This window comes from Hordeum vulgare, chromosome 1H (genome assembly GCF_904849725.1).
Source record: "Hordeum vulgare subsp. vulgare chromosome 1H, MorexV3_pseudomolecules_assembly, whole genome shotgun sequence".
NCBI lineage: Eukaryota > Viridiplantae > Streptophyta > Magnoliopsida > Poales > Poaceae > Hordeum > Hordeum vulgare.
Window position 1 is genome coordinate 85438561 of NC_058518.1, and position 8576 is coordinate 85447136.

Here is an 8576-nt window from a genome sequence, read left to right on the forward strand (position 1 = left end):
CTTCTGTAACCGCCTGCGTTAGGAAACCCAAACTTCCACGGAACGGAGCCTGGTGTGCCTCGTGTTCATCCAGGGTGCTCAGCATTCCCTAGGGCCTCAGTCAACTCATCATTCTCTCTGTCTGGAATGAACGTCCCTTCCTGTGCTGCGGCGATACAGTTCTGAAGCTTGATCATGGGTATTGCAAGATTCTCGTCCATCCAACTACACTTCCCTGTTTCAGGGTCCAAAGTTCCCCCAACCCCGAAGAACCAAGTCCTTGAACGTTCTGGCCAGTACAATGTCTGTGGTTGGACCCCTTTAGCAATCAGGTCATTCTCAACTTTGTCCTAGAACGGTCGGGCTTGAGGTAGCCACCTGACCCCGTGTGATGATGATACTGCTTCTTTGCGGCATTCTTCTTGTTTGTCTTTGACATTTTCTTACTCTTCTCCGATGACTTATAGGCCACAAATGCGGGCCAGAGATCTCTTATCTTCTCAAATGGGCCGGCAAATTCTGGAGTCTTCCCTTTGTCGACAAACATTGATTTCAAATCATTCTTCCACTACCCGAATAGATGGGCCATCTTCTTAAGAGCACACACCTTGACAAGTGGCTCTATAACTGGCTTATTCGGATCTTCCTCTGGCGGTAGGGTGAAATTTTCCTTCAGCATGGTCCAAAGATCATCTCTCTGCCTATCAGTGACATAATAGGGACGTCGTCGCCCTTAGGCTTTTTCCATTGCTTGACGCTGATCGGGATGTTGTCCCTAACAATAGCTCCACACTGAGTAGAAAATGTGTCCTTGGTCAGCTTGGGTTTAATCGGTAGGCCATCAGTCGGGAGTGCCGTGATTGTGAACTTTTCATCCATGCGCAACCTTGTCTTCGGGCCTCGTCTCTTTACCGAAGTTTAGCTCGATCCGGAGGGCTATAAAATAAGAAAGAAGAGTTAATATATGTACATACCTTCGGGCTTAATTAATATATATACCTCGCCGGACTTTGCAACATCTCCCTCCTCCGTTCGGTCACCGGAGTCGTCATCATGGTCTCCTTCTTCCTCCGGCCTTCGGTCACCGGAGCCATCATGATCATGTCCTTCCTCCTCCATTGTTCGATCATCCGAGCCGTCATCCTCTCCTTCCAATCCATTGGCGTCGTTGAGATACGACAAATAGTCACCAAGCATTATCTCCCCCAACAACTATTCTCTTTGATCCATATAGTTTCTGCAAATATTTCAGCTCCTTGTATGAATAATCGAATTACACGAACTTCTATGTTTTAAACATGCACAAACTTTTTTATATTTCATTTCCAAATGTTGAATAGTTCATAGATATACATTATGATATATAATGCAATAGATCTCAAGAGGCAAAAAGGTTTTCTTTCAGTTAGAACCAATAATCAACTTAATACATCTCGAATACATCTCTAGTATAATCTATATATGAACAAAATTTGTATGAACAACAATATGCACGGGCGGTGGCGACGACAAGGAGAGCACACAGAGGAGGAGCTCACCGGGGCCTATGGGCTCGGGGCGGCAACAACGATGGGCTCGGGGCGGCGACGATGACAGGCTTGGGGCGACGGCGACGGACTCGGGGGCGGCGACGGCGACGTGCTCGGGGCGTCGACGATGGCGAGGAGGACTGGATCGGGGGCGGTGGTGACACGACGTGCTCGGGGGGACAGCGACAGGCTCGGGGACGGCGGTGACGACGAGGAGGACTGGATCAGGGGGGGGGGGGGCGACAACGAGGACTGGCTCGGGGGGCGGCGACGAGCAATGGGAGAGTTTTGGGGGAAATTTCGACAACTCCCGCCTATATGCGAAAACCTTCTGTGTCGGTTTGTGGCCCGAACTGGCACCAATTCCACCCTTTTGTCCAGGTTGGCTCAGCAAACCGGGTCTACAGGTCAATTTTCAGCAGCCCAAATGGCGGGGAAGAACTTACCTGTACTCTCGGTTTGCGGAACCAACCGGGATGAAAGGGGGCCATTTGTCCCGGTTTGTGCCACCAACCGACACTAAAGTCTGTCTCTGGTCCTGGTTTGTACCACAAACCGACACGGAAGGCCTATGCGTGGCACAACCACGGTGCGGTTAGATGTTTAGTCCCACCTCGCTAGCCGAGGGAGAAGTGGAGTGGTTTATAAGTTCTTGTGCGCAAACAGTTTCGAGCTCCTCTCATATGCAGGCTTCCGGGCCTAAACTGTCACTACCTGTTGGGCCTTCCGCGGGCCTGAATTCTCGCCCAACTATCTAGTTGGGTTTCTAGTCGTATTCAGGCCGTGGTGGCCCATTAGTTGACATTTCTTTTTAAAGAATATAGTTTTTTGTTCCTACTTACTGTTTTTCAGTGATTCTTTTTTTTTCTTTGTTACTTTATTTATTTTATTTTGTTTCGACTTACTATTTTTTAGTGATTCTTTTTTGCTTTCAGGTCACAAAAATTATTATCACGGTTTCATACGAAAACTCATCTCTTACAAAGGGATTTCATTTTTTTGGAATTATTTGAACTCACGACTTTTTGTGGGTTCAAAATGCACCATTCAAAGCCACATCATCAATTTTCAACTATTTCTGACTTCATTTGGTATTTTTCATGCATTTATTAATTTTTTAAGCTAAATGACCCAGAAATTGAAAAGCACTACAAATGAACTCTGAATAGGTTGAAAGTTGGCATGGTATCATCATTTCACCAATATAGCATGTGCTAAAAAGTTGAGAGGGTTCCGGCAAAAACTGGACGCACTTCATGTACAAGTCGGACAATCTCTTTCGAAGTATCATGGTTTCTTACGAAAACTCATCTCTTACAAAAGAGATTTCATTTTTTGAACTTATTTGAACTCCACACTATTTGTGTGTTCAAAATGCACCATTCAATGACACATCATTAGTTTTCAACTATTTCTGACTTCATTTGGTATTTTTCATGCATCTACTGATTTTTTTTGAGCTAAATGACTCTTAAATTGAAAAGCACTACAAATGAACTTTGAATATGTTGAAAGTTGGCATGATATCATCATTTCACCCACATAGCATGTGCTAAAAAGTTGAGAGGGTTGCAACAAAAACTGGACGCACTTCGTGTACAAATCGGACAATCTCTTTCGAAGTATCATGGTTTCTTACGAAAACTCATGTGTTACAAAAGGGATTTCATTTTTTGAACTTATTTGAACTCCAGACTATTTGTGTATTCAAAATGCACCATTCAAGGCCACATCATCAATTTTCAACTATTTCTGACTTCATTTGGTATTTTCATGCATTTACTGTTTTTTGAGCTAAATGACCCTTAAATTGAAAAGCACTACAAATGAACTCTGAATAGGTTGAAAGTTGGCATGGTATCATCATTTCACCCACATAGCATGTGCTAAAAACCTGAGAGGGTTGCGGCAAAAACTGGATGCACTTGGTGTACCAATCGGACAATCTCTTTCGAAGTATTATGGTTTCATACGAAAACTCATCTGTTACAAAGGGATTTTGTTTTTTTGAACTTATTTGAACTACAAAATTTTTGTGTGTTCAAAATGCACCATTCAAAGCCACATCATAAATTTTCAACTATTTCTGACTTTTTTATGCTTTCACTAATTTTTTGGAGCTAAATGACCCACAAATTCAAAAGCACTACAAATGAACTGTGAATAGGTTGAAAGTTGGCATGGTATCATCATTTCACCCACATAGCATTTTGTGTTTGCGCCAAGTAAGACCTTTGGGATGGTCTACGGTGTTTTCTATTTAATTTTGCTGAAAAAACAGAAACTTTCGACCTTAGTCCAGGAATTTTTTAAATTCACTCGAACGTGCTTTTGATCTCAATATTTTGCACAAGATTCATATACAATTTACCCAGATTGTCTTAATTTTTCATAATTTTTGGAGTTACATAAGTATTCGAATTATAAAGATTACTTTTGACTATTTTGTTTTTGACAGATTCTGTTTTCTTTGCGTTGCTTGCTTATATCTATGTATCTATGGGTTGTATCGGGGGGTATGAACCATGGAGAAGTTTGAATACAGTAAATATTACACCAATATGAATAAATAATTATTTCACAACAATATCTAAAGTGGTTATGAACAAAGAAAGGGCTAAACCATTCAAATTTGGAAACTATATAATGGCACAAACAGAAACTAGATATATATAAAATGGTCCAAGCAGTACATAATAATACATGCAAGCAGTATATAATAATAGCTAGCATACATATATATACAAGTGTTAGCCATTGTGAACACTACTCATCTGAATCTGAATCTGAATCAGAATGTCCCAAAGCTGGTGGTGCGAGGTGACGCTGGCCATAGTTCACGATTCTAATCTTGCGGTACAACTCGTATGCAATGTATGCATCTTTTGCTGCATACCGAACGTTGATAGGGTCAAGTGGGGTCTTCCCCCACTTTCTGTGCTGGGACTTCGGGAATGATGTCTTCATATCATGGTACTCCTCGTCATTCAAGGCGACTGCCATATCAGCCATCGAAGTCCTCTCATATTGAAGCTGGAATAGGCCTTGGATATCAATGTGGCACTCAGCTGGTATCTCAATACCAAAGTTGCGCCTCATATTCGGCCCCTCATTCGTTATGTAAATGCTAGCGAATCGTATGCCGCTGCAAAGGAAGTCCATGAGTTCTGGACAATGCTTGTCACGACTGTAACATCAACACATTAAAATGGAACAAATGTTTCACTACAACTAAAGAGAAATTTATCATAACGGTTCAAATGGAACATATTGCTATTCTATGCAATTTTCATATCCTATGAATTGATCTTTATAGGATTCCAATATTGTAACATATTGCTATCCGATGCAATTTTCATATCCTATGAATTGATCAAGAAACCCTCAATTAACTATCCAATGGAACATATAAAGAAACTGCATATTGCTATCCAATGGAACCTCGAGAAATCAGTATATGCAATGTTCATAACCTTTGGATCAAAGAAAGCCTCAAAACTTACCAATGAAAAATTGTTTCACTACAACTAAAGATAAATTAATCTTTATAGGATTCCAATATTGTAACATATTGCTATCCTATGCAATTTTCATATCCTATGAATTGATCAAGAAACCCTCAATTAACTATATATCCAATGGAACATATATAGAAACTGCATATTGCTATCCAATGGAACCTAGGGAGATCAATATATGCAATTTTCATAACCTTGGATCAAAGAAAGCCTCAAAACTTACGAGTGGAAAATTGTTTCACTACAACTAATTAAAGAGAAATTTATCTTTATAGGATTCCAATGTTGTAACACATATTGCTATCCTATGCAATTTTCATATCCTATAAATTGATTAAGCAACCCTCAATTAACTATCCAATGGAACGTATATATAAACTCCATATTGCTATCAAATGGAACCTAGAGAAGATCAATACATGAAATTTTCATAACCTTGGATCAAAGAAACACTCAAAACTTACCTCGCCCATTGGAAGATCAAGACATGATGTTTTAAACACATATGGATGACGACAACACCTTGTTGGTCGGTCGTGTACTCCAGATCAAGCCCCAAGAACGCCTCACGCTCCGGCGCGGCGTCAACCCACGCCTAGAACCGTCTAAGAAAATTTGGCACCGCTGTGCTCTCGTTCGTGTACCCGACCCTGAGTTTGGTCATGCCATGTGCGCGCACCATTCCGGTTTCATATGTCATGGTGGAAGAAGAACGGAAGAATAGAGGGGAAGAAGAGAGGAAGAAGAAGAAGAACAGAGAAGAGCGCTAGAGGAGAAGAATAGAGAATGGCAATAGACTCTGCTTCGGTTGCAATTTTCATCGCTGGAAACGACGTGGGAGGGCGAACCATTTGGACCTTTAGTCTTGGGTTGGATGACAAACCGACACTAAAGGGGTGATTCGAAGGGCCGCCACCCCGGTTTGATCCACCAACCGGGACTAAAGGAGGATACAAACGGTTGTACGAACGTCCTCCACCTCACCTTAGTCCCGGTTTGATCCACCATCCGGGACTAATGGGGATAGGAACGGTTGCCGGCCTATTAGTCCTGGTTCTTGACTGGAACCGAGACAAAAGGGGTGAGACAAACCGGGACCAATGGCCCACGATGCCCGGCCAGCGCCCTGGCCTCACGATCCGGGACCAATGTCACCATAGGTCCCGGTTCGTATGTGAACCGGGACTAATAAGATTTAAGGACCTGGACCAAAGCCCTCTTTTCTACTAGTGAGGACATTGAAAGCTCAATATATAATATATAGTCAATGAAAATTGCTACTGCGACAACAGACCTGCCCTGACAACGGTGCCAGGAATCCTGCTGCTATGCGCTACGCCTATAGGGACTTCCTTGGCAAATATGCAAAGGATTTCCCCGCGGCCTTGGAACCTTGCATTGGTGATCCCTTGAAGAGGAAAGAGTGATGTAGCACAGCGGCGGTAAGTATTTCCCTCAGTTTTGAGAACCAAGGTATCGATACAGTGGGAGGATCGCGTCAAGTCACAAGTACCTGCACAAACACAAAGAGCTTGCACCCAACGCTATGAAGGGGTTATCAATCCCTTATAGATTGTTTGCAAAGTGAGAACTGAAAGCAAAAAGTAAACAAAGCAAAGTAAAAGTGAAAGTGGAGAAGATAGTTGTGAATAGACCCGGGGGCCGTAGTGTTCACTAGTGGCTTCTCTCATGAAAGCAAGTAGACGGTGGGTGAACGAATTACTGTCGAGCAATTGATAGAACCGGGCAAAGTCGTGACGTTATCTAAGGCAATGATTGTATCTATAGGCATCACGTCCAAAACAAGTAGACCGATACTTTCTGCATCTACTACTATTACTCCACACGTCGACCGCTATCCAGCATGCATCTAGTGTATTAAGTCCAAAAGAACAGAGTAACGCCTTAAGCAATTTGACATGGTGTAGATGGACAATCTCATATCTACGATAAAAGCCCATATTGTTACCCTTGATGGCAACAACACGATGCGTGCCTTGCTGCCCCTTGTGTCACTGGGAAAGGTCACCACACGGTATGAACCCAAAACCAAGCACTTCTCCCATTGCAAGAATCATAGATCTAGTTGGCCAAACAAAACCCAAGACTCGGAGAGACTTTACAAGGATATCAAATCATGCATATAAGAAATCAACAAAGACTCAAATATAATTCAAAGATAATCTGATCACAAATCCACAATTCATCGGATCTCGACAAACACACCGCCAAAGAGGATTACATCGGATAGATCTCCATGAAGATCATGGAGAACTTTGTATTGAAGATCCAAGAGAGAGAGAATAAGCCATCTAGCTACTAACTACGGACCTGTAGGTCTGAAGTGGACTACTCACGAGTCATTGGAGAGGCGATGATGTTGATGTAGAAGCCCTCCAACTCTAAAGTCTCCTACGGCAGGGCACCGGGAAGGGTCTCCAGATGAGATCTCGCGGAAATAGAAGCTTGCGGCGGCGGAAAAGTGTTTTCGTGGATGCCCTGATTTTTTCTGCGATTTTAGGGAATTTATAGGCCAAAGAGCTAGGGCAGGGGAGCGCCCGGGAGGCCACAAGCCTGGTTGCCGCGGGCCCCCCTGGCCGCGACAATAGGGCTTGTGGGCTCCCTGTGGGCCCCCTGCCTTGGCCCTCAAGCCTCCTTATCTTCTTCTGTTGTGGAAAAATTTATTTTGGGGATTTTATTCCGTTTGGACTCCGTTCCAAAATCAGATCTGAAAAGAGTCAAAAACACAGAAAAAACAGGAACTCGCACTTGGCACTGAATTAATAAGTTAGTCCAAAAAAAGATATAAAAGGTATATAAAACATCCAAAGTTGACAAGATAACAATGTGAAACCATCAAAAATTATAGATACGTTTGAGACGTATCAAAGATCATCACATAATTTTTTTGAAGAATTTGAAAATTTTGAAGACTTTGAATTATTTTGAGGATTTTGTGAAAAGTCTCACATGTGAAGAATTTCCAATTTAAGGAATTTCAAAGTTTGGTGGTGAAGTGACCCACGGTATAAGAATGATGATTTCAGGCACCACGTACAATTGTCGTAGGGCCCTGAGAACCAAATTATTCATTAATTTCTTCATGCTTAGAGTGATATTCTTCATTGATTGAAGAAAATCGTCACTTCATGTGTTGCACATCTAAGTCATCAATTTTGCATAAATGTTAGGATGTGTGCATGTTTACAAAACATTTGAAGACTCTAGGATATTTAGCTCACACCGCAACTTGCAAAACCTTCTCTCATCCAAGGGCTTTGTGAATATGTCTGCTAGCTGGCCATCAGTCTTCACATGGTCGATGATGATATTTCCCTTGAGTACATGATCACGATGAAAATGATGACGAATTTGGATGTGCTTGGTCTTTGAGTGTTGTACTGGGTTGTAGGCGATCTTGATTGCACTCTCATTGTCGCAGTAGAGGGGCACATTCTTCATGTTGATGTCATAATCTCTGAGGGTTTGCTTCATCCGTAGCAGTTGAGCACAGCAAGATCCAACATCAATGTATTCAACTTCAGAAGTG